The 18,198-nt window shown below is 48.4% G+C and overlaps 1 protein-coding gene across 4 annotated transcripts in view; it reads left to right on the top strand.

Moving 5' to 3' along the window:
* LOC127486595 (forkhead box protein P4) overlaps positions 1–13,980 on the top strand; it is a 68,208-nt gene extending 54,228 nt beyond the window's left edge. For 3 of the 4 annotated variants that reach the window (XR_016211736.1, XR_016211734.1, XR_016211737.1), the window contains 3 exons: positions 10,513–10,576; positions 11,321–11,513; positions 11,983–13,980. The gene's annotated coding sequence lies outside the window, so the exon portion shown is untranslated. The remainder of the gene's footprint in view (positions 1–10,512; positions 10,577–11,320; positions 11,514–11,982) is intronic. The other variant, XR_016211735.1, reaches the window with a different exon arrangement.
* Positions 13,981–18,198: the final 4,218 nt, after the last annotated feature.

The following is an 18,198-nucleotide window of genomic DNA, read 5'->3' as shown; positions in this document are numbered from 1 at the left end:
TTGCCTGCCCGTGAACTTCCTGAACAGGTCTAGGGTTCCATTGTGATGCATTTCTAGTGTACTCTGAGTTTATCGCTGTGTGTAGTTTTCTTAAGGATTGCTCGAGGAGTTGGAGTCTACGTGAGGATACTTCATAGATGCCTGGGCAGCGGAATTCAAAAAGGACTTTATTTCAGTGCAGAGGTTTTTGAAGTCTGTGCAGAGATTGTGCATAATACACACTTGTCATGAACTTGTTGAAGACCCCCTCATCCACATGACGTCACCGTCATTGTTTTCCTGCCTGTTTTTAAAATTTTTTTAAAAAAGATTTATTTATTTATTTATTTGAAAGTCAGAGTTACACAGAGGAGAGGCAGAGAGAGAGGGAGAGAGAGAGAGGTCTTCCATCCACTGGTTCACTCCCCAGTTGGCCGCAACAGCTGGAGCTGTGCCGATCCGAAGCCAGGAGCCAGGAGCCAGGAGCTTCCTCTGGGTCTCCCACGTGGGTGCAGGGGCCCAAAGAGTTGGGCCATCTTCTACTGCTTTCCCAAGGCATTAGATGATGTTAAATATTTTGTCTCAACCATCAAATATGATGGAGGAAGCCCATGAGAATACTGTAGTATATTTAACTCTTGTTTTTTTTCCCCCCATTCTGGTGTTCTTCTCGCCTTTCTGAAGTTCAAATCTCGCTTTCAATCCTTTCTCTTCTGTTTTGAGAAATTCCTGTACACCTGCCTTAAAGACAGGTTTGCTTGTGTCAAATTCTCTTCATTTCCCTTCAACCAGCACTGTTTTTCTTTTTCCTCCTCATTCTAATGAATATGTCCAATATGTCCACCGGATATAAAAGTTATGATTGACAGTTTTCAAAAAATCTTCAGTTCTCAGGCCTCTGTGGCTTCCGTTGGCATTTGAATGGATATTCTGTCATCGGTTATGTGTTGCTTTTCTCTGCTCCTGGGATTATCTGCCTTTAGTTTTCATAAGTTTAATTACGATGTTTCTTGGTATGGCTTTTGAAAAGTCCTATTTGGGGTTTGCCTAGCTTCTTTAGTCAGTAGGTGTGCTAAATTTGGGACTTGTGCTAAATTTAGGACTTCCCGGTCATTATTTCTGTGAAACACTTTTTCTCCCTCCCTCTTTGATTTCAAGGATATGAACAGCAGCTCTCTGTGTCCCTAAAACTCGCTCACTTCTGTCTCAGCATACCTGCAGTCTGTTGTTCAGACCAGCTAAATTCTACTTACGTCTCCTCGTGTTCTCCAATTCCATCCTAAGGGACCTCTGCTCCCTACTATTGAAGCCATGGAATCATTTAAAAACTTTACTGTTACTGTATTTTTCCATTCAGTAATTGTCATTCCTTTTTTTTTTTTTAAGAGATTTATTTATTTGTTTGAAAGACAGAGTTACAGAGAGGCAGAGAGAGAGAGAGAGAGAGAGAGAGGTCTTCATCTGCTGGTTCAACTCCCCAGTTGGCTGCAATGGCTGGAGCTGCGCTGATCCAAAGCCAGGAGCCAGAAGCTTCTTCTGGGTCTCCCACATGGGTGCAGAGGCCCAAGGACTTGGGCTGTCCTCCACTGCTTTCCCAGGTCACAGCAGAGAGCTGGATTGGATGTGGAGCAGCCGGGACTTGAGTGATCTCTGTATGCACTGTGAAGCAGCCCCACTGGACCCTGGTTAGCTCCCTGTCTGAGCCTGGCAAGGCAGAACACACTCACACTCAGAAAATCACAGGGATCTGGCTTATTCCTCAAAGGCAGGCAGTGAGAAACAGCAGCAGCCTATGATTCGTGAAGAGCAGTCACACCACACTCAGGACAACTTCTCAGGGTGGGTGGGCTCCCAGCTGCAGACACAGCCTCAGGCACTCAGAACGCAGTGCATCTTGGATCTTGCATCTCAGGGCAGCAGGGATCCTGGGCTGGAGCCCGGAACACAGGGCTTTTCACATGCCTAAGACCTTCTACAGTTATTCTTAAGAACTACAAGTGGAGAAGGTGAGGCATAGTGACGGATCAGCTCCACTTCATATTGTTTCACAAGTCTCCTTGGGGCCCGATGCAAGTGGAGGCTCGGCTTGTGCTGCCCCCTGCTCTGGGCATGGGATGGAAGGCCCGCTCTCTGCTGGCTCTGCCGCCACCACCAGGCAGGGCAGTCACAGTGCCCCTGTCTGCTTCTGCTTCCCACTCTGCCCTGCTGAACCCGCAGGGGCCACAGTTCCCGTCTTCTGCTGAGGTTTGGAAGGAGCAGGATGGACTTTGCTGTAAGGGTTTTGTGTTGTACTGCCCTTTTCCAGGTCTGCTGGCTGGGGAGGGAGAGAGGCATTTCTGGAAGCGATTTTTAAAGGAAAGATTTATTTGAAAGAGTTGCATAGAGACGGGGGAAGGAGGGTGGGAGGGAGAAAGAGAGAGAGAGAGAGAGAGGTATCTTTTATGCGCTGGTTCAATTCCCAGATGGCCTCAATGGCCAGGGCTGGGCCAATCCAAAGCCAGGAGCCAGGACCTCCTTCTTGGTCTCCCATGTGGGTGCAGGGGCCCAGGCTCTTGGGCCATCCTCTGCTGCTTTCCCAGGCCGTTATCAGGGAGTTGAATCAAAAGTGGAGTGGCTGGGTCTCGAACCAGCGCCCACTTGGGAAGTTGGCATCACAAATCAACTATGCCACAATGCCAGCCCATCTGGGAGCAGTTTTAATCTGTGCCAGCTGGCAGTTCTGGGTAGAGGGAGGTCAACAAAGAAACTCAGAGAACTCATTGCCTGCCAATTCCTCCTCTCGAGACTCCCAGGTAGTCTGCTGTCTTCATCTCGCCTTTCTGGGTCTCCTCTGCTGGTTTTGGTCTTGGGTTCACGGTTTTTTTTAGTTGTAAAAATGAAGATTGGGAAGGAATGGAGCTGCTTCATCTTGGCGAGAACTGGAAGTTTCCATTCATGAAAGAAAGAAAGTTTGGATGCATTGGGAGAAGTTCGATGCTGCAGTTTTTGTGTGAGTCGGTAACTGGGGCAGGGGAAGATGCACCTCTTTCCGTGATGTTACGATCACAGTGGTAATTCGTGTCCAGCTGAAGAAGTCTCATAGCACGGGGTCAAGGCTCCAACAGCCTAGGGATTTTCTGAAGGCTAAATCTTGCTCTTGCCAATATTGCTTTGTGTCCCTGTTTGTATCTTCCTGCTACGTAGACTCCCTGGAGTCCTTATGTTATCACAAGAGGTCAAAGTCCCTGCCTGCGTGACTGCTTATGAAAGGCAGTGTATTTGATATACAAAAAAAAAGTGAATTACTTATGAGGGTGTGCCAGTGTGGAGTCAAAATTTCCCAGCAACAAATGGAGCAATAATGCTTGCTCTGCACTTCTTTTTGACTTGAGCTGATACCAAACCTTTATCACAGCGAATGCAGCTGAGCAGCTGCCTAGGAACTAAAGGATGCAGAATCTTTCAATGCAGTGGTTTGCTCTCTCTCTCTCTCTTTTTTTTTTTTTTTTTTTTTTGGACAGGCAGAGTGGACAGTGAGAGAGAGAGACAGAGAGAAAGGTCTTCCTTTCCCGTTGGTTCACCCCCCAATGGCCGCCGCGGCCGGCGCACCATGCTGATCCGAAGCCAGGAGCCAGGTGCTTCTCCTGGTCTCCCATGGGGTGCAGGGCCCAAGCACTTGGGCCATCCTCCACTGCCTTCCTGGGCCACAGCAGAGAGCTGGCCTGGAAGAGGGGCAACTGGGACAGAATCCGGCGCCCCAACCGGGACTAGAACCCGGTGTGCCGGCGCCGCTAGGTGGAGGATTAGCCTATTGAGCCGCAGCGCCGGCCAGCTCTCTTGATGCAATTCAACGCAGACCCACAGTTCCCAAGGGAAGACTGTGACTGTGCCCTGACCTTGCTGGTTTTATGCAGGTGTTTGTGCAGACAGCACTGAGGCTGAGCTGTGAGGGGACTTCAGAAAGTTCATGGAAATGACAATAAAAGATATGTTTATTTTGGTGAAACAGCTTTTTGAAATCCATTCATAAGATTGGTCTTCAAAAAGTTTGTGAAAAACATATATCATGAAAAAATTATGCATGGATTTCGAAGCATTTTTGGCATCCAAGTCGACTTGTCTTTTCAATCCATTTTTCCACAAGCTTTTTGAAGTGCTTTGCAAAGCTCGGTACAACACATGGTCTATCCAGCTAGCACTGCTCCCCTCTTTTTGGAAAGATTCTCATAGTTAACCTGCTGGCACTTGGCCTTAGACCGCCGGCCTCCGGAACTGTGCAGGAATAGGCTTCTGTTGTGTAAGTTACTCAGTCTGTGGCGGTTTGTTATGGCAGCCCCCACAGATGGATACTGAGGCCTGTTAAGGTGTCTTGTGATATTGTCAGTACCGGGTTTCCAAGCCCTGTGGAACTTCCGCTAGGAGCAGGAAGCCAGGACTACCTAACGCACCGTGAGAGGTAGGCATTGCGGATCTGTTGACAGCAGGGCTGGTGACAGAGGGAAGTCTGGAGCTTGGCCTGTCCAACAGAGCAGGTGTGAATCCTCTCATTGTCCCTGGGGCCAAAACTACCAGGGCGATGGGTTCCCTACCCTATCAGTCAGATTTTCATGATGACAATGAAATACCTGAGGCAGCTAACTTTATGAAGAGCGAAAGTTTATTTAACTCATGGTTTTGGAGGTTCAAATTCAAGTTCAAGTGACCCTGTTGGTTCGGCATCTGGTGAGGATAACAGATGGCAGCGGTGGAACTTGTGTGGAGAGCGGGTCACATGGTGAACCAGGAAGTGGTGGGGAGAAGGGGAGGGGAGGGGGAGGGGAAAGGAGAGGAGAGGGAGGGGGAGGGGGAGGGGGAGAGGCTGGGATCAAACTCAGCTTTTACAATCAACCTTCTCTTGAGAACTACCTTCCACGGGCATGCTCCCAACAACCACCCACTAGGCCCACCTCCTAAACACCATAATTGGATTCAGTTTTATCTTTTGGTACTATTAACCTATGACTTCAGGGGTTTTTCTTTCTTAATATATTTGAGAGGAGAGGGAGAGGCAGAGGCGTAGAGAGAGGACAGAGATATATAGATAGATAGATAGATAGATAGATAGATAGATAGAGAGCACACATTCATTGGTTCACTGTTCAAAAGCCTACAATGGCCAAGACTGAGATAGGCCAAAACCAGGCCCTGGGAACTCAGTTTAATTATGTGGGTGGCACAGCTCCAATGACTGAACCATCACCTGCTGCTCCTGGGGTTGCATTACTGGGAAGCTGGAACCAGGAACCAGATCCAGGAACTGATATGGGATGTGGACAGCTTAACCAGTGCCTTAACCCTTAGGCCACGTACTTGCCACACACTTTGTCTACAACATACACTGAGCACCCACTAGATGTTAGATATTCTAGGATCTGGACACACATTAATTTAAACTCCTACATGAGTTTAGGAACTGAATCAGTCCCAATCATAGCACTCACCAAGCACATAAAACCCATTTGTTCTGTCAATAGATAGCCATGATCATCTGGAAACACAAAATATCTACTCCAAATAGGAAATGCAAGAGAAGAGAAAGGGGTCTTTCAAAGCATCTACACATTGTTCATCCATACAGAAGTGTTCAGGATTTCTGTATGTGGAGATTTTTGTGAAAGAAGGTTTGATAGTGAAGATTTATGATATTCAGGGGCTGGTGACACGGCTCAGCAGGTTGAGTCACTGCTTGTGAGGTATGCATCCCGTATTGAAGCACCAGTTGGAGTCTTGGCTGCTCCACTCCCAATCCAGCTCCCTGCTAACGCATCTGGGAAAGCAGCGAAAAATGGCCCAAGTGCTTGGGCCCCTGCCACACATGAGAAACCTGGATGACGTCTCTGGTTCCTGGCCCAGGCTTGGCTGTTGTGGACGTTTGGGGAGTGAATCAAAGGATGGAAGACTTTTCTTTCTCTCTCTCTGTCTCTCCCTCTCTTGCTGTCACTCTGTCATTCAAGTAAATACAATAAGTCTTTAAAAAAGAGCATTTATGATGATCATGGTAAGCAGGTTGCACTCTTCTGCACTTGAAGTGTGTTTGTGGTGTCAGGATTAGAAGACAGAAAGCCCATGGCTTTGACACATTGCAGTGACTTAGATTCATTTCCTGGATAAGCATTGCCTTACCTCTCTGATGAGAGCCTGTATTTTGCGAGTGTATGAAATGAATCTGTGACTGAGTTTTCTTTACATTTGGCCCTTGTGGAGCCTGTGGAATGGTGTGCAGAGCATACAAGCCATGGCTGGTAGCTGTCATAGGTTTAAAAAGTGCTCACATGGGGAATACGACTCATTTTTTGGTAACCTCACAGAATTAGCAGTATGGCAAGAAGACACTCATTTATTTATTCAGCCTGCATGCCAACATTAGGACAGAGTTTGGCTTCATCCTCAATGCTTGGCTCGATACTGTGACATTTTTACATGGTTAAGAAGCACACAAAACCAAGTATGTCGTATTTAGTCGTTCATTTTTGTTTAACTGGAAGGAATTCCAAAAATGTACTGAGCATACTACTTTGAGCAGTCTTTCCTTTTTCTAAGATTTATTTTTTTATTTGAAAAGCAGAGTTACAGAGAAGGAGAGAGAGAGAGAGAGAGAGAGAGAGAGATCTTCCATCCACTGGTTCACTCCCCAAATGGCCACCATGGCTGGGTCTGGGTCAGGCTGAAGCCAGGGGCCAGGACCTCCATCTGGGTCTCCCAGGGGGTCGCTCTCCACTGCTTTTCCCAGGTCATTAGCAGGGAGCTGGATCAGAAGTGGAGTAGCGGCTGGGGCTTGAACTAGTGCCCATGTGGGATGCCAGCAGCACAGGTGGCGGCTTTACCCACTGTGCCATAATGCCGGCCCCATGGAATAGTCTTTCAGTCTAGAGAATAACTCCGTAAAGGGCCAGCGCTGTGGTGTAGCAGGTAAAGCTGCTGCCTTCAGCGCCAGCATCCCATATGGGCACCAGTTCGAGTCTCGGCTGCTCCACTTATGATCCAGCTCTCTTCTAATGCATCTGGGAAAGCAGCAGAAGATGGCCCAAGTCTTTGGATCCCTGCACCCACGTGGGAGACTTGGAGGAAGCTCCTGGCGCCTGGCTTCAGATTGGTCCAGTTCTAGCCATTGCAGACATGTGGGGAGTGAACCAGCTGATGGAAGATCTCTCTCTCTCTCTCTCTCTCTCTCTCTCTCTCTCTTCTCTCTCTCTCTCTCCTCTCTCTCCCTCTGCCTTTCAAATAAAGCTTTAAAAAATGAATAACTCTATAAGCATCCGCATGGAAGCAGGTAATTTTTTACACCAGAGTTCTGTATTCTTGGCCATTGTCGATTGGCTCACTGGTTACACCAGGCTCAAAAGGAGCCCATGTGATTGTTTTCTGACAGTATTGGCCATGGGGGTTTCTAAGCAGAGATGAGATAGAGCAGCAGGTATTGGAACAACGCTTTGAGTCCTGCTGAATGTTCCACTTCCAACCCAGCTCCCTGCTACTGCATCCTGGGAAGGCAGCAGATGTTGGGACAAATGCTTGTTCCCCTGCCCCCTGTGTGGGAGACCTGGATGGAGTTTCTGGCTCCTTGTCTTTAGCCTGGCTCAGCCTTGGAAAGTGAACCAGTACATGGAACAACTTCTCTGTCTGTGTCTCTCCCTTTCTCCCTGTCACTCAGCCTGTCAAATCAATCAATCAATCTTTAAAAAAAAAACAACACAGGCAGATAGTTTAGCAGACATCTCCAAACACATATTGTTGCTCCTTCCTGGTAAGCCTGACTCTGGTGGTCCCAGTGCTTTTCCACGTTATCCTATTTCAGCTACTGTGTCGATACAGCTCTCCCGCCATCTAACCAGGGGAGGGCCTCTCTCTGCCCTAGGACCTCCAGAAGGGACACAGTCCTGCCAACACCCTGGGGAGACCCATTGTGGACTCAGGACTTTCAGACCTGTGAGGTTACCACTCATCTTGCCGTCATTTGTTGGTAGCGGCAATAGGAAATTTAATAAAAGCACAGCTGACGATTCTTGGGTCATTCATCTATCACCTATGCTGTTTTTTCAATTGCTTCAAACTTTGGAAGGATACAAAGGGTCTTAGGTACTAACCACCAAAAACACCAACACTACTTGCCCCGGTTTTGGGGATAAAGTGCACGTGGGAATACAAAGGCAAGGGGACCTATCTGACGGCTCTGGGAGAAGAACTTCAGCGACTGTCTCCGTCTGGGCCCCAGAGAGCTTCCTTCTCTGAGTTACCCGCTGCTTCACTGTGCTCCCCTCTTTGAAATATATGTTCTGTGTTTTTCATGTAAATAATACAATGTGAATAAACAAATATTTTTTTGGACCTACATGGGAGACAGAGAAACATACAAACCCAGCAGACTTGGTAGAACGGCGTGAGATAAGGGATATAAATCCATGCAGGCACAAAGGCTCAGGAGAGACTCCGGGGATGGTGGGCCTGGGCCTGCACCGTGATTCTTCCTTCCCTTGATAGAGACACTGGTACGGTGCTGGCACTCTTCCATTTTCTTGGCATGTTCATGGATGTTACATTGGGAGAAAAAGGTGAAAATAGGAGTTTGTTTCCAAAACATCTATATCTCTTTCTTTGACTGAATGAAGTTATCTTTTGCAATGGAGTGACTTTTCCACCTGCAAATGAAATCAGTACCCAAGTCGTATTGACACAGTCTTCACAGTATCTCTCAAATATGGTAGCTTTTCTCTTTCCACTACTGTGCCTCCCCAGGCCCAGGCTATGGAACTATTGTTATTTTCAAATAATTCATTTTGGCTTTATTGGTCCTCTCTCCTTTTTTGTATGCATGGGTGGATTTTCTGTATTAATTTTCTCCTCTTACCTTCTTTAAAAAGTCACTTTCTTTTTACATTTTTTTCTCACTGTTCTTTTAATTCCTTCAGCTAAGTTGAATGCTTAGCTCACTAATTTTCTTTCTAACTTCTTTCTGATATGAATATTTGAAAATATACATTCCTTGGTAAATGTAATTTTAGAGGTATTTTATACCTTTTTTAAAAGTTTTATTTATTTATTTGAAAGTCAGAGCTACAGAGAGAGAGAAGGAGAAGCAGAGAGAGAGAGAGAGAGAGAGAGAGAGAGAGAGAGAAGTCTTCCATCCACTGATTCACTCCCTAGTTGGTCACAATGGCTGGAACTGCGCTAATCTGAAGCCAGAAGCCAGGAGCTTCTTCCAGGTCTCCCACATGGGTGCAGGGGCCCAAGGACTTGGGCCATCTTCTACTGCTTTCCCAGGCCACAGCAGAGAGCTGGATTGGAAGTGGAGCAGCTGGGCCTCAAACTGGCACCCATATGAATGCCGGCACTGTAGGCGGAGGATTTACCCACTGTGCCATGGTGCCAGCTCTGTATTTTATACCTTTTTATGAATATCTTTAGGGTTATTTAATTTTAAGAATTTTAGTTTATTTAAATGAATGCTTTTTGGCCCATCAGTGGTATAGAAGTTGTCTTAACTGCTAGATATAGGACATGTCAGTTTAATTATCATTTTTTTCAAGATTTATTTTATTTATTTGAAAGAGTTACAGAGAGAGCCAGAGCCAGATATATATACACACACACACACACACACACATATATATATATATATATAGAGAGAGAGAGAGAGAGAGAGGTCTTCCATACGCTGGTTCACTCCCCAAATGACCACAATGGCCAGAGCTGCTGGCACAGCAGGCGGTGGCTTTACCCACTACCCCACAGTGCCGGGCCCCTTAACAGTTGCTAACCAAAACAAAGCAAAACAAAACAAAAAGGATAACGTGAATGACTTTAGGAAGTGGCTGAGCTCATCTTTTATATATATATATATTTTATTTGACAGGCAGAGTTAGACAGTGAGAGAGAGAGAGAGAGAGAGAAAGGTCTTCTTTCCGTTGGTTCACTCCCCTAATGGCTGCTGCGGCCGGCGAGCTGCGCTGATCCGAAGCCGGGAGCCAGGTACTTCTCCTGGTCTCCCACATGGGTGCAGGGCCCAAGGACTTGGGCCATCCTCCACTGCACTCCTGGGCCACAGCAGAGAGCTGGACTGGATGAGGAGCTACTGGGAAAGAACCCAGCGCCCATGTGGGATGCCGGCGCCGCAGGCGGAGGATTAACCAAGTGAGCCACGGCGCTGGCCCTGAGCTCATCTTTGGAGTAGTTAATAGTTGGGCATTACCAGGTTGCAGGTCAGGCAGGGACATTGTGTGTGTGTGTGTGTGTGTGTGTGTTCTCTCTCTCTCTCTCTCTCTCTCTCTGTGTGTGTGTGTGTGTGTGCATGTGCTTTCGACCTTTGCCTTCAATGGCAGAGACGTGCGTTTTCCTAGAAGGCATCGGCAACATACATGGGACAGCCCCGGGAATCTGTGATAAGCCATACAGCCTCAGTCTTGTACCTTCTCTGGGAAACGAAACTTAAAGCTTGGTGACTCAGCTGGTGCAGAGGGTGGCACCAAGGCTCTTCCTGAGCGAGGAGGAAGCTCAGCCTGCCCTCCCATGTGTTCACAGGTCCCACAGCTCCCCGTAACTGCTGCTGGCTGCTGCACGTGGAAGGGAGAACTACAGACCACAGGTAGGGGCTTTGGTGCCTGTGTGAAGGAAATGGGGAACAAATGACAGCATGCATTTTCTGACCTTTTTTTTTTTAAGATTTATTTCATTTATTTGAAAAGCAGAGAGAGAGAGAGAGAGAGAGATCTTGGGGCCGGCGCTGTGGAAGAGCAGGTAAAGCCGCCGCCTGCAGTGCTGGCATCCCATATGGGCGCCAGTTTGAGTCCCGGCCGCTCCTCTTCTGATCCAGCTCTCTGCTGTGGTCTGAGAAAGCAGTAGAAGATGGCCCAAGTCCTTGGGCCCCTGCACCCATGTGGGAGACCAGGAAGAAGCTCCTGGCTTTAGATCAGCGCAGCTCCGGCCATTGTAGCCAACTGGGGAGTGAACCAATGGATGGAAGACCTCTCTCTCTCTCTCTCTCTCTCTCTCTGCTTCTCCTCTCTTTGTGTAACTCTGCCTTTAAAATAAATAAATGCATTTTTTAAAAGAGAGATCTTCTATCTTCTGGTTCATTCCCCCAGTGACTACAACAGCTGGGGCTGGGCCAGGCATCTTCATTAACAGGGAGCTGGATTAGAAGCAGAGCAGTCAGGACTTGAACCGGCACTCTGATAGGGAATGCTAGTGCCACAAGTGGTGGCTTAACCTACTGTGCCACAGTGCCAGCCCCAGGGGCTACTGAACTTTTAAGAAGCACAAGTGGTATTGGAAGATGTGTGGGGAAGGAGGGCTTGGATCGGAGAAACTCAGCTCTTCTGTTTCTTAGTTGCAGGACCTTGGACAAGCTGAAAACCTCCCCGATCTTCTGATTACTTCCCTGTAAAACTCAGGACTACAAGAGGATGTGTAGGAAACCACAGACTGTTCTATTAAAGCAAAAACTGATATGTGCAAAATACCAAATTTAAATGCTTCTTTACCAAAAAGCAAAGAAGGAGACATCAGTGAGATTACGTGCTGTAGGGTCTTTCCTTAGTTCTATGGTTGGGATAATGTGAGGGGAAGGGGCATTTGAGGAAAACTGATTTTTAAAAAACTTTATTTACTTATTTATATTTATATTTATATTTAAATATTAAATAATAATAATTTATAATAATTAAATAATTTACAATAATTTATAATATATATAATATAATATAATATATATAATATAATATAATATATATAATAATTTATAATAATATATATAATTTAATTATAAATTAAATAATTATAAATTAAATAATTTATAATAATATATAATAATAATTTATAATAATTAAATAATTTATAATAATTTATAATATATATAATATAATATAATATATAATATAATATAATATATATAATAATTTATAATAATATATATAATTTAATTATAAATTAAATAATTTATAATAATATAAATATAATAATAATAATTTATATTTATATTTATACTTATAGAAGCTCGCCTGGTCCCGGCACGTCTCCTTCTAGCGCCAGACCCTGGCATTGTCCCCATGATGCCGGCTTTGCAAGTGTGCAGGCTGCAGGTGTTCTGGGGTCATGGAAGCTTCCACCGAGATTTCAAAGCTGGGAAACCAGAGTTGTGCTGCAGGGCTGGAGCCCTGCAGGGGGAGCTGGGCAGGGTGAAGCTGCTGAGGAGACCCTGGGAAAGTAGAGGTGCCAGCAACAAGGGCCATCCACCAAGGAGAGCTGCCAGCAGGGTGCCAGCCCAGCCTGGGCAAGACACAGAGCTCAGCAGGCAGCCTCAGGGATCGGCCACACGGACACAGACCAGCAAAACCAGAGAGGCTCCAACCTAGATTCCCAAGGATGTTCTGGACAAACTGAGGGCCGAGATGGAGATAAGCATCATCGTAAGGAGCCCACACTACAATACTGCCGAGCAGAAATGAGGGCTCTGAGCTGCAGCAGAAGGCCCTGCCTACTGGAGTCGCAGAGATGAGACGCCCACCCTGTGGAAACTGAAGCATGGGGTGGGCCTCGCAGAGCTGTAGGGGTGAGGCTGCCCAAGCCGTTGGGGGCCCAGCCCCCATCCCGGTGTGCTCAGGGTGGCAGGCATGGAGCCTTAGGACTTCACATTTGCTCTGCTGGTTTCTGGTTCTATCAAGTCTTTCTATTTCCTTGTCTCCCCTGTTTGTAAGGGAAATGTGCCTGTGCCTGCCTTGCCATTGTATCTTAGAAGTAAGAAACTGCTTTTTGGTCACACAGGGAGTCACAGGGAAGAGAGCTTGCCTCGAGTTTCAGATGAGACTCTGGACTCTGGACTCAGGCATTAATATTGGGCTGCATTAAGACATTGTGACTTTGGGGGATGGGATGATTGTTATGTTGTATGTGCAGAAAACATCGGTTTTGGGGAGCCAAAACTGGATTAAATAGAACCAATCTCCACAAATCCATGCAGATGTTTAAACCCTGAAGTCTTAAAGTTGAGGACTGAGGGATTAAGGGTGGGGACTTGATCTAATTATGGTATCCAAGGGGTGGGCCTGTTGGGAGGTCTTAAGGTTTCTGGGGCCTGCTCTCAGAGGGTTGTTCTTGGGAGAAGGCTGGTTATTTATTTTTTTAAAGGTTTGTTCATTTATTTATATGAAAGGCAGAGTTACGGGGTAGAAGTAGGGGACAGAAAGAGAAAGAGATCTCCTGTCTATTGGTTCACTCCCCAAATGACCTCAACAGTCAGGGCTTGGCCAAGCAGAAGCCAGGAGCCTGGAACTCCATCCTGGTCCCCGTGTGGATGGCAGGAGCCCGAGTACTTGAGCCATCTTCCTCTACCTTCCTGAGAGCATTAGCAGGAAGCTGGGTCAAAGTGGAGCAGCCAGAGGGCTGGTTATTGAGCCGAGTTTGGCCCAGCTTCGCTCTCCTTCCTGGCTCACATCCTGTTCCTCCACTTCCTCTCCACCATGGCCAAGGCCCATCAGACACCAAACTAATGGGGCCACCCACTCCTGAATTGTGATCTGCAAACTCTGTGTGAACGTAAACCTTTTTTTGTTCCCAAGATGCACCTCTCTCCCCAAGATGTAGCTCTCTCTTTTAGTTAATGTAACAAAAACTAGTCTAGGGGCTGGCACTATGACATAGTGGGTTGGCATCCCATATGGGTACCAGTTTGAGTCTCGGCTGCTCCACTTTTGATCCAGCTCCCTGTTGATGGTCTGGGAAAGCAGTAGAAGATGGCCCAAGTCCTTGGGCCCCTTCACCCCTGGGGGAGACCCAGAAGAAGCTCCTGGCTCCTATCTTTGGCCTGGCCCAGCTCCAACCATTGCAGCCATTTGGGGAGTGAACTAGCAGATGGAAAACCGGTCTCTGTCTCTCCCTCTCTGTGTCTGTAACTTTGCCTCTCAAATATATAAATCTTAAAGGCTAATACACTAAGATTTTTCAGGGATAGCATCTGTCATTAAATTTTGTTCCTTTGAGTGGACTTTGCTTACCTTTGCTTTGTATGCTTTGTGATTTTTGTGGTTGAAAACTGAGATTCTGGAAGGAAAAACACCACTTCTTCCAGTGTTTGCGGATCGACTGTGCTGGGCCAGCCCTTCACCTGTTAGCCCAGCTTGGTTGAGCCCAGGAGCAGCCTGACAAAGAGGCTGAATGAGCATCTTCTCTGCTCTCTACTGAGCAGGTGTCCCGTGCGGATTGCGTGTGGCTTTCTCAGTTCCCCCACGTCCACAGCGCCTCTGAATGTGCTAATTGCCCAAAGTCGCACCCCAGCTGCTCCTGGGGACCTTACGTGGTCTGTGGGGCATCTCAGTCTGTCGCGTTGTCCCAGGTGTCCGAGGGCCTGCCGTCTCTGTTGTTTTCCCGACCAGTGCCTGCCCCTTTGCTCAGCTGAGACCAGGTTAGATCAAACCTAGAGCCCAGCCCTGCAGGCAGCCAGACTGGAACACCGCACATAATGTCTGATTTGCCCCCCTGGTTTGAGAGAGGGAAGTGGGGGTTCAGTTACTGTCTCCTCCGTACCAAGACTACTGCTGCCTGGGAGGAGGCGGAGCAAGGGAGAAAGGGAATGAAACTTGCTACCCCTCTGAAGGGGCCTTTTCTTGCTTGGACATCCATTTGTTTGCTCTAAACTTTTTACTATTTTCCAAAGCCCCTATAAACCTAGTGCAGGGGCTGGTGTCGTGGTGCAGCAGCTGGGCTGCGGCTCTTAGTCCTGGCATCCCACATCAGGACGCTGCTTTGACTCCTGGCTGCTCTGCTTCCAATCCAGCTCCCTGCTAATGCATTCGGGAAAGCAGTGGAAGATGGCGCAGGTGACTAGGCCCCTGCAAGACCCACATGTGAGACCCAGATGGAGTTCCCAGCTCCTGGGTCAAGCCTGGCCCAGCCCCGGCTGTTGCAGCCATTTGGGGGAATGAACCAGCAAGTGGAAGATCTGTGTCTCTCCCTCTTTCTGTCAGTCTGCCTTTCAAATAAATATTTAAAAATAAAATTTTTTATTTATACAAATAAATATTTAAAGAATAATTTTAAAAGTAATAAAGATAGTTCAGCAGGTGTGTGTGAGTGAGAGAGTGAATGAATGAATGAATTTCCATGGGGGAACAAGAGCTTGGAGATTCTTTTTCCATTTTGCTGCTCTTGCTAGGACTGTTTTTTGAAACAGCTTTATTGAGATGGTTCACATAACCACGCAATTCACCAGCTTCTGGCTGTTATCAAAAGTACATAAAGTAACAAATGCTAGTGAGGACATGGGAAAAGGGGCACTCATACACTATTGGTAGGAGTGTATATCAGCCAGCCAGCCTGAAAACCAGCATGCAGATTCCTTTGAAATCTAGAAATGGGGCTGCTGTATGATCTGGACATGAACTCATACCCAAAAGACATGGACTCATTGTATCCAAGAGACACCTGCTGCACCATGTTTAAAATTTTTTTTTTAAATTTATTTGAGAGGAAAAGTTACAGACAGTGAGAGGAAGAGACACAGAGAGGGGTCTTCCATCTGCTGCTTCACTCTCCAAATGGCCGCAATGGCTGGAGCTTTGCTGATCTGAAGCCAGGAGCCAGGAGCCTCCTCCAGGTCTCCCGTGCAGGTGCAGGAGCCCAAGGACTTGGACCATCTTCTACTGCTTTCCCAGGCCATAGCAGAGAGCTGGACTGGAAGAGGAGCTGCCAGGGCTCAAACTGGCGCCCATATGGGGTGCTGGCGCGGCAGGCGGAGGATTAACCCACTGCACCACAGCACCGGCCCCTGCACCACGTTTATAGCAGCATTGTTACAGTAGCCAAAAATACAAAATCAATGTCGGTATCCATCATCAGGTGAATGGATAAAGAAAATGTGGTGTACATATACAACAGAATACTATACAGCTATAAAGAAAGAAATCCTGTTATTTGCAGCAAAGTGGACGTCATGGTGAGAGAAATAAGTCAGACACAGAAAGTCGGATACTGCACGTTCTTTCTCAAATGTGGGACCTAAAACAATCACACAGTTTGCCATCTTTTGTGACTGGCTTCTCCCACTTAGCACAGGGTTTCCCCGTCTCCCTCCTACCCCTGGCTCTATAGGAGGCACAGGATTCTGGGAGGTGGGAGCAGGGTGTCTAGTGCAGCAGGTAGATCCGTGGACTGGTTCAGACCTGGAGTTGCACCTGATGGCTGCCGTCTAAGGAGAAAGGGGATGGCCTTGGAGATTTTGGCCGCAAATAGTAAGACAAAGGCCCAAGGGACCTAGGCCCCAGCGGGGAGGGAGTCAAAATAGGAGAGGACAGGAGAGTGGCCAGGCACCAGGGTGCAGAATGAGATGAAAGATCAGGCGTAGCGGGAGGAGCAGCAGAGTGGAGAGATTAGGATCAGAGCGATGGCTTGAATTTAGACTGCTAGGGATGGAGCAGGTTGTAGTGGCGACAGTGTCCACCACAGTGACGGCAAAGCAGACTGGAAGGGAGGCGGGAGGTGTTGGAAGAGCCCTCTAGAGGAGGCCAGAGCATAGAGAGAGAAGTAGCCTAGGGTGCTCGGGGCGGGGCAGCAAGGGGAGGACCGGGAGGCACTGACAGTGAGCACAGGGCGTTCTGGTGAGAAGGCCCGGCAATGAGAGTGGACGTGGTGACACCCCGAGGGAGTGTCCCAAAGCCACGGAGTTGTAGCTGGTAAAAGTTACAGGTGAAAGACAGGGAGAAACAGAGATCCTCCATGCACTAGTTCACTCCCCCAGTGCCTGCACCAGCCAGATTTCGGCCAGGCTGAAGCCGGGAGACTGGAGCTCCATCCAGAGCTCCTACGTGGGTGGCAGGGGGCCAACGACTTAAACCATCACCTGCTTCCTCCCAGGCTGTGTGTTAGCAGGAAGCCAGAATTGGAAGACTTGAACCCAAGTCCTTGGATACGGGATGTGGGTGTCCCAGGTGGCATCTTAACTCTCGTGCCAAACGCCCACCCCTCAATTTCTAACATTAAGAACGAGAGCACAGGGTGAGGAGGAATTTGTTGTCTACGTACAGAGGGCCTGCGTGGGTTGGTCTGGGTGGGAGGGAAAGAGCAGGAGCCTGTGTCTGCTTAGAGATGGGCAGTGAGGCCTGGGCAGCGGTGGGGGTGTTGGGCACAAGCGGCCCAGAGGGATGGGGGTGCCCAGAGTTCCGGGAGTACTGGTGCAGTGCACCCTGGGAGGTGGGGGTGGGGATGGCAGAGGCATGTCAGGTTCATGGCGTCGGGAGCTGGTGACCGAAGGACCATTTCAGGGGTGAGCACCAACAGTGGGAGCTCCCGAAAGTGAGGCAGTGAGGGCAGCAGTCAGCTGGTGACGCGGAAGGGGACTTGTGTCTCCCCGCCCAGAAGCCCTGCAAAAACAAGACAGAGAAGGTTCGAGAAACAAGCACGGGGGCCCGCAGCTGGGGGCCAGGTGAGCGGCGAGCTTCCTGCTGGTGTTTACAGAAGGCTGAGAGCGGTTCCGTGACAAGAAGGGCCGTGAGGGCCAGAAGTGGCCAGTTTGCCACACGCACGGGCGAGCACAGGACCTGCTTCAGACAGTAGGCATGGGACTCAGGGACCAAAGTGCCCAGCACGTGGAGTGAGGAGGAGTCCCTACTGCAGGCGGCTCCACGGTTACCCCAAGTCTCCTCCCTATCCCTGGTGCCGGATCAAAAGGATGAGGACCAGGCTTGCGGGTGAAGGAAAGACGTAGTTTAATCTACCGACAGACGAGGAGGGCAGGTTAGCAACCAGAAGAACCGCAGGCCTGGGTTTGAGGAGGCCGTGGAGCAGGCTGGGCTGCTGAGCCAGGTGTAGAAGGCATCTCAGAGTCTGGCAGCCGGGTGTCCCTCAGATGACAGCGCGGTCCCCTGGGAAACTGGCTTGCTGGCTTCCCTTTATCCCGAGGAGGGCATAGCAGCTCACCGAAGTAGCCACGCGGCATTGTGTGGCTGAGATGGCGGCTCAGCCAGGCACCGAGCCTGTCACAGATTGCCACCTGCTCCTCGAGAAGGCCCACAAGCCCAGAGATGAACCCTCTCTCTGACTGGGTTGCTCAGTTCCCGCTGCCTGTGGGAGCAGCCCAGGTAGGAATTAAAGCCCTCCCACAGCACTGGCGAAAGGGAAGCCGCCCACTCAGCAGCCTGGGGAGCATCATTGGTTAGAATTACAGTCAAGCCGCCTTGCACTGGATCATGGCACGGACCAGTCCTTGTCATTTTATTT

This window comes from Oryctolagus cuniculus, chromosome 8 (genome assembly GCF_051225735.1).
Source record: "Oryctolagus cuniculus isolate XC-2025 breed Fujian yellow rabbit chromosome 8, ASM5122573v1, whole genome shotgun sequence".
Classification (NCBI taxonomy): domain Eukaryota; kingdom Metazoa; phylum Chordata; class Mammalia; order Lagomorpha; family Leporidae; genus Oryctolagus; species Oryctolagus cuniculus.
Note: the sequence above shows the minus strand (reverse complement) of the source record. Positions and strands in the feature narration are given on the sequence as shown.